The sequence below is a fragment of the Pan paniscus genome, chromosome 17, assembly GCF_029289425.2.
Source record: "Pan paniscus chromosome 17, NHGRI_mPanPan1-v2.0_pri, whole genome shotgun sequence".
Classification (NCBI taxonomy): Eukaryota; Metazoa; Chordata; class Mammalia; order Primates; family Hominidae; genus Pan; species Pan paniscus.
In genome coordinates this window covers 73600624-73613166 of record NC_073266.2, presented here as the reverse complement: position 1 = coordinate 73613166, position 12543 = coordinate 73600624, and the positions used below count along the sequence as shown (strand labels likewise).

The following is a 12543-nucleotide window of genomic DNA, read 5'->3' as shown; positions in this document are numbered from 1 at the left end:
AACTTCCATGATTCTGGAAATCTCAAGTGAAAAAAACTTTAAAAATGACAAATTCAGGAAATATTTACCATTTCAAACAAAACACTGACTTTCCATTACTTTTGCCTGGCAGAGAAGTGAAAATATTGATCTTAGAGGAGATAGCTTTTTGTTTAGGAAAATATTCTGAAGTGCTTTTTTTTTTTTTTGTAAACGATGCCCCTGCTATCTTAAAAGATAGGATGAAAAAAGAGAGAGAGAGAGAGCTAAGCTGCACTACATAAAAAATTAACTGGACTTTGGGAACTGGTCACTGATGCCTCACTGGTGGTTGGAGAGGGCTGAGCAACTTGGCAAGAGGCTGGCAAGAAGCCTAGAAAGAAAAGACAGCCATGCAGACATCCAGGTGGAGTGGATAGCTGAGGGGCTTTTAAGAGTAGTGGTGATTAATATTCAGTTGTCAATGTTTCCTATTCTGAGCTGTGCTGAAACCATTCATTTCTATCTTTAAAGCTTTAGTTAAGATCTGCCCAGAGATGTGTTGAGTGTTGGGAGAGAGTGGAGCAGTGCTTAAGTCTGGGTCAAAGTAGTGTAGAAAGAGGATGTTGGTTATGGGAGCTGAGACAGATAATTTAGGGCAGGCTGCCCAATGACTGACCCTGGAGAACAACAGCCTTCCCTTGGGAATGCTCAAAGGTTTCAGGAAGAGTGTGGAGGACATGGGTAGAGGCTTGAGCCATTTCATTTGGATAGTGAAGAAAAGGGAAATATCAGGCTCCTGACATGCAGGTAAATTTTAGCCATGCTGGGACAGCTGGATGAACAGAATGATGACAACATATCTATCCATCTGTCCATCCATCCATCCATCTGCCAATTGATTCAATCATTCGTCATTCAGTAAGTACCAAGAACCTATTATATGTGAATCACTACATTACGAGAGACACAGTTTCTTTTGTCCAGATTTCAATTTTAAGTATTAATGTATACACAAAGCACATTAAAGAAATAAAACCCAAAGCTTCAAGGATGAGGTTGACTTTATATGGGCCTCGGAGAATGACTTACATTTGAATAAGAATCAAATGAGAGATTCCAACATGGATACCCTGGGAAGTCACTCTCCCCAGGCTCTGTCTAAATGGCATAGGGGAGCACAGGGTCCCATCCCAGGATGTACTGTCCTTTGCCACAAGTTAGAGATGAAGCTGGGTCTGGTGTCTGTGCCTGAATATTCCTACAGCTTCTGAGTCCTGTGGACAATGACAGAGGAGACAGACCATGCAGGAAATTTGTCTAGTATAAAATAAAACTAAAAGAAAGAATTAAAGGAGGGAAGAATAACATTCACAGCAACTCTTTATATTTAGATACTATTTTGTAATTTATCATGAAATTTCATGTATAATAGCTGATCTATCATCACAACTGCCCTTTGAAGTAGGTATTATTATTCCCATCTCTCAGAAGACAAAACTGAAGATCATAGTTTGAGCAACGTGTTCCAAAAACATAAAATTAGACCATGTGAATAATTCAGTGATCAGAGTAATTGTTACTAGTTTTCTCTCAGATCTAAAAATATTCCCTGACTTGCTCATCATTTTAATAGTTTATATTAAAAGTAGAGGACATATAATGAAATTTAAACTAATAAAAGATAGAAATAATGAAAGATTACTGATTAAATCATTCATTCTTCATCTGAATAGCCAATTCCCCATCTTATATGATACAATTCTCAAAAATGTTATGGTCATGTCATTTTTCTGGGATGCATCACATAAACGAGAAGATACTTTAGAGAGTATTTGGGTGTTGATAAATGCATCTATTGCATACCACCTCTGCTTATTCCTATCCTAACATTATGAACAGTGCTAAAGAAATACTAACTATAGTCTCTGCCCCAAAGAAGCTTCTCATCTTCTATGTAGAAGTTTTCTCCTTTCATGAAAGAACTGTGATGACTTTAACTTCCACCTAAGAGCTCAAACATGGAAACATTTTACCAAGTTAAAAATAAGCAATTTCTAACATTCATTAATTACACCAGGATGAGTTATCAAGAAAAAAAGTAATTGGCATAAGCATTTTCTTTCCCTACTCCCATTCTGGGTAGAAGAACTTAGCACTGTATCTCTAAATGTTCAAGTTGTCCTTACTCCCATGTCTGTAGGGGAAATGGAAACTTCCTTTCATGACTTTATCCTCCTCATCCCACTCTCCTTCGGACCTTGAGTGTCATTAAGTTGGGTAAGGAGAGGCAGAACTTTGGCGATTTGGGTGTGAAGACGTAGGAATAACTGGATCCACCAGAAAGACAGAGATTCCTTAGAATTCCTCCAGCACAGAGAAGCCATAAACTTTCCAGCAATGGGCCACATTGTGGGCCACGCTCCAGTGAGGAACTGCTATGGGGTGCTGGGAGGGAGACACTGGACACATGCACAGCACTGACCTTGAAGGCAGCAATGAGTTTCCCAATGGGCGTGACCATAGCCAGTTTTGTTGACGCCTAAAAAGGACCCCTCTGCAGCCTCCTGGAGCAGCCGCCTGAGTGTTGCTGGAATACCAGCACCTGACTAAAGGGACAACAGAAATAATGGTGACTCTAAGGAAGGAAATGTCCCTCAATTTTTCTCCCAGCACACACACAACATCAATATCTTTTTAAAGGGTTAATGAAACTAGTTTCACTAGTCAGATACGTGGGTGCTCAGAGCAAATTTAATTTAATAAGGACTAGAAACTCCACGTGTGCCATTCCTTGCCCTTAAGTGTTGTGAGGTATAAGTCACCTACATTTACAGGCAGCTGATCCTCATTAATCAGGGATTTCCTATTTGGGGATTTGCCTACTTGCTAAAATTTATTTCTAATCCCAAAATCAATACTGGAGGTACTTTTGCAATTACTCATGAACATGGTCAGAGCAGTGAAAAATCTGAATTCTCACACTCACGTTTCTAGCTGGATCAAATAAGGTGACACTCCCCCTTCTTGTTTCAGCTTTCTTATTGCAAACATGTGTCCTTTACATGGTCTATTTAGTGCCACAATTTTTACAATTTTCTGCTTCCTGTTGATGATTTTGCTGTTTAAAATGGCCCCCAAACATACAGCTGAAGTGCTGTGTAGTGTTTCTATGTGCAAGAAGGCTGGGATGTACCTAATGAAGAAAATATGTGTTAGATAAGCATCATTTAGGAATGAGTTATAATGATTTTGGCCATGTGTTCAATATTAATGAATCAACAACATATATTAAATAAGGTGTCTTTAAACAGAAACACACATGAAACAAGGTTATGTATTGACTGGTGGACAAAAATGTTGTAAACAGTAGCTTGCAGGAATCTAACCCTGTATTTCCCCTAAGAGAATGACCCTGTAGTTCCCCTAAGAGCAAAGACCAATGACTTGGACTTTATAACTATCATGAATAATAAGAATCTACTATATTTATGTATTCTTTGACTCAACCTATTATGTGCAAAACATCCCATTAAGCAGCAAAACAAAAATAGGCAATAAATTCTGCAATTTCTGCCAGATCCTAATATACTGCAACCATACCATTCACCACAGAACAAAATTCAATGCAGGTTCTCTTTCATTCAGGAAGTGTTTTGGGCCTCATGATTATTTCTGGAAGTAAAGGAGATAATTATAAGGCATTCTCCTTTATACAAAAGCTCTAACAAGAACACTGAGGACAGCTCTGAGGATGTTTGTAGTGTGACTTCAGTGTATTTGCGGTCAATGCTTCCTGTTATAAACACAGGACTCTGGATTCCCAGGGGGCTTTGTGAGCATCTGATACTGGATGGGACTTGGCATGTTGCATCCCAGCACAGGAGTGTATGTAAACAGGTTGGAAAATGATCAGCTTGACCCCTTCCCAATGTAGGCAAGGTTAACAAACAAACAAAATGCACACAACGTATGCCTATGAGAATGTTGGTTTTGCACATGTATAAATTGGAAACTGACAAGTTTACAAAGTGAATGTGGCTAATGATGACTGATGCTTGACTTACGAGGTTGGAGCCAAAAAAGTCAGCCATTTGCTATGGGGCCAACTTTAAGTTCTGGAGCATTTTAATCCTAATTTAGTATTTTGTCACAGTTTTGTGATTATGTCACCAAAGAAGCAATTGCAGTCCTCAGGTGAGCCTCATGGGTAATTGGGTTGAGTTCTAGCATATTTCCAAGACTTGGTAGCAACATTATAACTAAACGGTAAAGAAGTAGTCTAGAAGGTAAGCACCAGAAGGATGAGAATTTTTGGCTGTATTGCTCATCACTACATCCCTGGAGCCTAGAACAGGGCTTGGCATAAGGGAAGCACTCCATAAATACTTGTTAAACTAGGTCCATTTAACACTTTAATATGCTGTGATATGAGTGCTAGTGTTTCTGGATATAGAGCATCATGTATCTCTGTCCTGCTTCTCATACCTTTGTTACTCCCCTCCCCAGCCCAATCTATCCCAGTCTCTACTTTGCCCTCTAAGCAGCCAGTGATTTCAACCCCAGAAGAAACCAACAGAAGAAGCAGAAGCTCCATTGCTGGGCAGAAAGTCACCAAGTACCCATCTAGTTCTATGACGTGGGCCTCTATTCCCAGTGATCCTGCTCCTGACCACTTCCAGAGGAGAGTCTATTATTTCAGAGAAATCACACCTCTGCCATGTAGAGGACTGATTATTTACTTACAGGCAATTGGTAGTATTTTGCATAAGGATCTTAGCTTGTTTTAGCAAGGATGCCTTTGAGGTGATGGAGTTGTTGATTTTGTGGCTGCTAATGATATTTTTAAATTTAGAAATTTTTCCCTTTTATGTATCATAACCCACCCAGAACCCAAATTTATCTCCAGAGTTTTTAGGAGGCATTAGGCAGGCTATTTGGGATTAGAACTCATGTTGTTCTATGCAGTTTTTCTCCATCCCCTATTTCAAGGATTCCTCCTTATAACTGAGTTTCTCTAAGCCTCTGTTTCTTGTCATACGTTTTTCTTTTTTTTGAGACATAGTCTTGCTCTGTCACCCAGTCACCCAGGCTTGTGTACAGTAGCACAATAATGGCTCACTGCAGCCTTGGCCTCTTGGGCTCAAGTGGTCCTCACACCTCAGCTTCCCAAGTAACTGGGACCACAGGCATGTGCCATCACGCCCAGCTAATTTTTTTTTTTTGTAGAGATAGGGTCTCACTATATTGTCCAGGCTGGTCTCGAACTCCTGGGTTCAAACAATCCACCTACTTTGGCCTCCCAAAGTGATGAGATCATAGGCATGAGCCACTGCATTGGGCCCTTGTCATATTTCTTTGGGGCAAACTCCCTTGTTATGTGGGTGATATGACTTTGCCATGAATAAGTAAAAATTTACCATTTGCACTTATTATTCACTTGCTGTATGCTGAGCTCTTGAAGGGTACTTGGACTGAATTGTATCTCTTCCCATGTTAAAGCCCTAACCCCTAATGTAACTGTATTTGGAGATAATCCTTTAGGAGGTAATTGAAGTTAAATGAGGTCATAATGGTAGAACCCCAATCCCACAGGGCTGGTTCCTTGTAAGAAGAGGAATGAACATCAGAGCTCTCTCTTACTGAAATGTGAAGACGCAGCAAGAAGGCAGCTGTCTACAAGCTAGGAAGAAAGCCCTCACCCGAAACCAAGTTAGCCGACACTTGGACTTCTCCACCTCCAGAGCTATGAGAAATAAATTTCTGTTAAGTTACTCAGTCTGTGGAATTTTGTTATGGCAGACCCAGCTGATTTAAACGAAGGGATTTTCTACTTTCTATGTAATTCAATAAGTTTGCAGATTAATTACAGCATTGAAAGTTACAATCTATATGTCATAAGAGCATTAAAGCACACACAAGTCCTCTCATCAGCCATGAGATCTTATCTATAGACCTCTCATCACACTCACCTTCAATTACAAAACCTCTCATTGTTGCAAAGTTCTCACCCAGACAAGATCTTGCATATGCTCATAGACAAGTTTTCTTGGCTACTACATGGGGGCTTCCTCTTGATTTCTCATTGCCCATCTCTCACAATTTTCACAGTGCATCCTCCAGAGTTCACAGCCTGCAGCTATCTCCCTCAAGTTTCCTTGCAGATTCCAATGCTGTAGAAGCACTGGCATTTTTGAGGGTCCAAAATGGCAGGTGCCATGTTCTCTGGAATTTTCAGTCCACCTAACTACACCTCATCTTACTTCCACTCTCCTTAATCACCTTCCATCCCACAGGACTCAGACATGGATCCATACTGAGTTGGACCACAGACAAATACAAATCTGAGTCACAACATTCATGCTGTCTCCACATGGAAACCTTATCTCTCCAAGAGCCAGGCTTTTTTTCTGATTCCATCTTCCACTAGGTTAAGTTCTCTCTCAAGAGTTCCCTCACTTCTCCCTGCTACATTTAGTTGCATGTCTGGAGGTTACCAAAAGTTTAAATTATATATTGTTATGACCTTAGTTCATGCCTTTGAGATGTATGTGTATGTGTATATATATACATATACACATACATCTCAAAGGCATGAACTAAGATCATATATATATATCATATACATATATATCATATACATATATATACACACACACATATACACACAGGCTTTAATATATATAATCATTTTTATGATCATAAAAGACTACTCAATCGGTATGGGAAATTTGCAAAACACACACAAAAAAAGAACAACATAAAAAAATTAGAACCCTATCCCTGTTCTCCAACATTATGTAATTTCATCTTTACATATTTCAGTATGTGTCTCTAAAATGTGATAACACTTTTAAAATACCACTATCACAATTTTTAAAAACTAACAAAATTAAGGCCGGGCATGGTGGCTCACACCTGTAATCCCAGCACTTTGGAAGGCCAAGGCGGGCAGATTACCTGAGGTCAGGAGTTCGAGACCGGCCCGGCCAACATGGCAGAACCCCGTCTCTACTAAAAATACAAAAATTAGCCAGATGTGGTGGTGCACCTGTAGTCCCAGCTACTCAGGAGTCTGAGGCAGGAGGATTGCTTGAACCCAGGAGGCAGACGTTGCAGTGAGCCAAGATCACACCACTGCACTCCAGCCTGGGCAAGAGAGCAAGACTCCAGTTCAAAAAAAAAATTAACAAAATTGTAGTTGTATTATTCATATCTAGTTAGTGTTTAAATATTATCAATTGTTTTGTAATCTTTTACAGTGTGTTTGCTTGTATCAAGATCCTAATAATGTTCTTAGATTACAACTGGTTGTATTTCACTAAGTCTCTTTTAACCTCTAAGCTTTTGTATCCATTAGTAGTTTTCCCTTACGATGTATTTGTTGAAGAAACCAGATTATTTGCCTGTCATAATTTCCCACAGCTTGGATTTTGATAAATTAAATAATCAGGGTATCATTTAACATGTTCTGCTCTCCCCTGTATTTCCAGTAAATTTGCAGTTAGACCTAATTATCTGTGGTCTGCAGACCCCAAACAATTCGTGAATATAATTCAGGGACACACTTGGGGAAAAAATGACATATTTATTTTTACTAACTTCCAACTAAAATTTAGTATGCTCTTGAATTAAAAAATTAGCCAAAAAACAACAGTAATTTTAATAGTATATGTGACTTTACCATCAATAGAAATCATATTTTCCTATCATATTCCAACTGTTGCAAGATATACCTAAATATCGTTTCATCTTACCATGACTTCAAAATTATTGCAGCTATTGGACCTGCCTTTAGATCTGATTATTGAATGTGTTGATGAAGAAGCCCCAACATATTGTGTGTGTGTGTGTATCATATATATAGGTGTGTACACATACACATACATATTTTTTTCTATTATTTGAGTAACTGTATTTAACATAATTGAGTTTAGTTACTGACAGGGTCTGGCTCTGTGTTCCCACCCAAATCTCATCTCAAATTGTAATCCCCATAATCCCCAGGTGTCGAGGGTGGGACCTGGTGGGAGGTGATTGGATCATGGGGGCAGATTCCCCCATCCTGTTTTCATGATACTGAGTGAGTTCTCATGAGATCTGATGGTTTTATAGTGTTTGGTGGTTCCTCCTTCTCTCTCTCTCTCTCTCTTTCCTGCTACCTTGTGAAGAAACTCTCTCTCTCTTTCCTGCTACCTTGTGAAGAAGGTACTTGCTTCTTCCTCACCTTCTGTCATGATCGTAAGTTTCCTGAGGCCTCCCCACTCAGACGGAACTGTGAGTCAATTAAACCTCTTCCTTTTGTACATTACCCAGTTTTGAATATTCCTTTTAGCAGTGTGAAATGGACTAATACACTTACCAACTTTTGTGTTTTATTTTATGTCTTTAAAATATTATTATCAAAAGGGGTTCAATTGGACTCACTAGCCTGCCCCAGCCCTTTGGAGCACAAAAGATGAAGAATCCCTGAGTCTTGATCCTATGTCAGTTCTGATTTTTGTCTAAAACATTTTATAGGAAGAATTGTGCAGCACTCTTATGGAGAGGCATATAATGTCTTGTTTCTCTTTATTTGTTTTTGTAATATTAGTGACCATTGATGATCATTGCCCAATCCATTAATGGTTACAAAATGGTGATATTCTAATTTTATAATTTCTTTTATATATATAGTTTAAATTCTTCTTTAGAAGAAAACATTCTAATCAACTATCTAATGACTTTGAGATGAATTTCATTTAGGAAAGCAAGATAAATGCTTGATTCTTTCCTTTCATTTTTCAGTTTTCAACATATTGAGCTGACTCCATAGAATCCTCCAAAGGGGGATTCCAATGAATTTTTGTTTTCTTCTGTTTTGTGTTTAATATCATTGTGAACTTATAGATGTAAATACAGTTTTGTGTGTTTTCAATGGGTTGCACCTATTATTCTTAGTGATACTAAACTGCCCCATGTTTGGCCAGAGGAATCTCTTGAAGTTGTCTCCTGAGTCCTTTTAACATGACCATTATCCTTGATAGCATCATTGCTCTCCAGAATGACAAAATGTTCCAGATCCATACTGTTTATTTTCTACCCTAGACATGAAATCGTGTTCTGTTTATTTCAGTATGATATTTAGAAACCACAATCTGTGTGTTAAGGGTACCAATTGCTATTGTGTTGACATTACTTCTAGTACTTTTTATCATACAGACCTGGAAAATATTTTTAAGAGAAGATACAGCAACAATAATTTGGTCAATAGCATACTTTATCCTGTAAGCACACAAAATACAGTCGCAGAAAAATAGTATCAATGTTATCATCACTAACATAATTACATAAAACAATTTAACATTCTTCTGCTGTTCTTCTTGTTCTCGAACAGTATCACCCTAAGGATGACCAAATACATTCTTGAGTTTTAATATCATTTGAAATAATTCCTTTTGGTATATTTAGGCTACCAACTCAAAAACAATTTCTTTTGCTTCAGATTTTTAATGATCACTTTTTAAAAACACTTCTCTATAATTGTGTAAAAATATTTTAAGTTTCCAAAAGTCCCCCTTAACAAAACAAGATATAATCAGATAAGCCAAGCTCATGTCCAGCCACCTCTACCTTGTTCACTTACTTTCCTTATAGATAAATACCTTTTAAAGTTTATTCTCTCATAATTTTCTTAAATACAATTATTCAAATATGTGTCTATATTAGCATTTCCTCTTTTTTTGATAAATGGTTTTATAACATAAACACTTTCTCCTCCTTGCTTTTTCCTTGGGATTGTTCCAATGCAGTTTTGTAGAGATTTTTAAATCCTCTTTACAACTGCATAGTATTTTGTCATGTGGATTTACCAGTCGTTTACTTAAACAGATCCCTCTGGGTGAATATTTGGTTTATTTCTGATATTTTACTATTACAGTTGGGCTGCAGTGAATATAGAATGCATCTGGGCGACATTTCTCTTTTCACGTCTGCCAGTGTGTCCTTATGATGGAGTCTTAGAAGTGAGTAAATGTAAGTTGGTTAGATATTGCCAAATTCCCTTCCACAGATGTGGTATCATTTTGCTTCCCACTAGCAGTGTAAGAGAGTGCCTGCTCTCCCACAACTTTGCCAACTGAGTATATTTTCCAAACTTCTGGATTTTTGCCAATCTGGTATGTGAGAAATGGACAGGATATTATATTTTGCTTTTCTCTTATTAGGAGCAAGGCTGAGCATATGATAATTAGGAGCCATTTGCTTTTCTTTTTTAAGAAACAGTCTGTTCATTTCCCTAGCCCATTTATCTACCAAGTTGCAGTCTTTTTCTTCTCTATTTTTAGAAGCTCTTTATATATTAGACATGTTCAACCTTTGTGATAAAAGTTGCAGTTTTTCCCATTCGTCATTTTTCTTTACGTTGCTTAGAGTATTTTTTCCTTGCAAACGTATTTTTTTTAATGCCATCAAGTTTAACTTTTTCCTTAATGCTTCTGGATTTTGATAAGTAGTTGAGACAGTTCTCCTCATCCTAGCTATTGGAGGAAAATATCCATGTCTTCTCTTCAAACATGTATAGTTTCATTTATTTCACATTTAGATCTCCGAGTCTTTTGGAATTTATCCTGGCTTACAATGTGAGAAATGGATCCAATTTTATCTTTTTCCATATGGCTATTCACTTATCCCAACACCACTTATTTAAAAGTCCATCTTTTCACCACCAATTTGAAATGTCACCTTTATTGTGTATTAAATTTCCATATGCAATTGGGTCTATTTCTGGAATTTCTATTCATTGATCTATCTATTCGTGTGTGTATATCCTTCTGTATTAATTATAAAGGCTTTATAATGTACTTAAATATCTGATATAGCCAACCCTTCCCAAACTCGTTGCTCTTCTTTTGCAAGAATTCCTGACTACTCTAGCTTATTTTTTCTTCTAAATGGTATTTTTGAATGATGTTACATTTATAAATTAACTAAAGGAGAACTGACTGTTGTCTATCCACAAAAGTGGTATGACTTTCCATTTCTTCAAGTCAACATTTACATTTTTCAGAAGTGTTTTTAGTTTTCTTCACATAGATTTTGTACAATTTTTGTTTCTTTTTATGCTTAGGTTTATCATTACTACTATCTTAAATAAATCTTCTATATATCCTCTAACTACTTTTAGTTTGTATATATGAAGGTTGTTTATGATAATTTTTTTTTCTATCTACTACTTTACTAAATTCTTCTATCACTTGTGGTACTTTTTCCATTGAGTTTTTTGGGATTTCCAGATATATACATGTCTTCTGCTACTAGATATGTTTTTACTCTTCCTTTCCATTTCTTATGTATGACAGATTTTATCCTATTTGATTTTTACTAAACACTCTATGAGCATTGCACAAAAATATTAAATGGTCTTTGAAGTACAATTTTAATGGTAGCACGTATTTTACTATTTGGATACATCACAACTTATGTAGTCATTTCCAACTTGAAATTCAGGTTTCCTCTTTTTACTCTTATAAATAAGGATGCAATGAATTTTTTTGTTTAAATATATTTGTGCTTCTGATTAGATCTTTAGTGAATATTCATAGAAGAGGAGTCACTACATCAAATAGCATGCCAAATTTTAAGAGTTTTAAAATATGTAATTGACAAAATTCCCTCCAGAACAGATAACCAAGGTACACTTGAACCAGCAGGTGTGTCTTCCTTCACTACATCCTCACAAATCTAGGTATTTAAAGAGTTAACGACAGCTCAGTAGGCAAACAATACCTCATCATTATATGACAGGTTAGTTGAGCAATCTCAATTCAGCGTAGGTATATCCATGACGCAATTGTATCAGAGAAAGGGAGTGTGAGGAAATACGGCCAGTACATTCTACTTATATGGACACAATAGCAATATTTTTCCTGTGGGGTGTTACTACTTTTCTTATTTAGACTAAGCAGACATTGATATCTCTGCATGGCAGGCATTGAGGTTCTGGTTCTTCCAAGGAGTGATGTAGTCTTTTTGGCCTTTTAGAGCTCCCATTGACACACTTTCCTGCTCTGGGAAATCAGGCTTAATCTCAATCTCTGTATCTCCTCTCAGTCTCCATCACTGGAATCATCTCACCCATTGGGCAGGCTTTTTTGAGCATGTGAACACTAGCTACAGTTTCTGGTGTCCTCATGACTCACTAGAAATGTATGCATCCTTGGGGATACCCATTGGTGGAAGTGCAGGCTGCTCCTTGACCACCCCATCTTGTAACTTTCTTGCATTTCTCATCCCTAATTAGATAGGCACAGCAGCAGATCAGAAAGCCTGTTCATCCAGAAGCAGAGTTCTTGCCAGGAAAGTGAATACCAGTCTGCAACTTCAACCTCAATGGGTGACTATCTGTGAAGCTCCTCTGCTGGGGGAGAGTGGGCAGCTTCTCCCTTGCCCACTGGGAGAAAAGGGAGTGACCTCAGGTGAGTAACAGTTCCACACTGCCTGACCACTCCCAGGGTTGATCCTGTCCCTCATGCCTCCTTTCCAGGCCTCTGCTTATATAATGATGATGCGGGGTTGGGGTCTGGCCGTTCTTTTACACGTTGAGCA

At 37.7% G+C, this 12543-nt stretch overlaps 1 long non-coding RNA gene and 1 other non-coding gene across 2 annotated transcripts in view; both read left to right on the top strand.

Annotated features, from left to right (window-relative positions):
- Positions 1-12543, top strand: part of LOC130540977 (uncharacterized) — a 187146-nt gene that overhangs the window by 110405 nt on the left and 64198 nt on the right. The gene's annotated exons all lie outside the window — the stretch shown is intronic.
- Positions 1078-1278, top strand: LOC112437792 (small nucleolar RNA SNORA73 family). The gene has a single exon (XR_003026306.1). It is a non-coding gene; the product is annotated as a small nucleolar RNA SNORA73 family (small nucleolar RNA).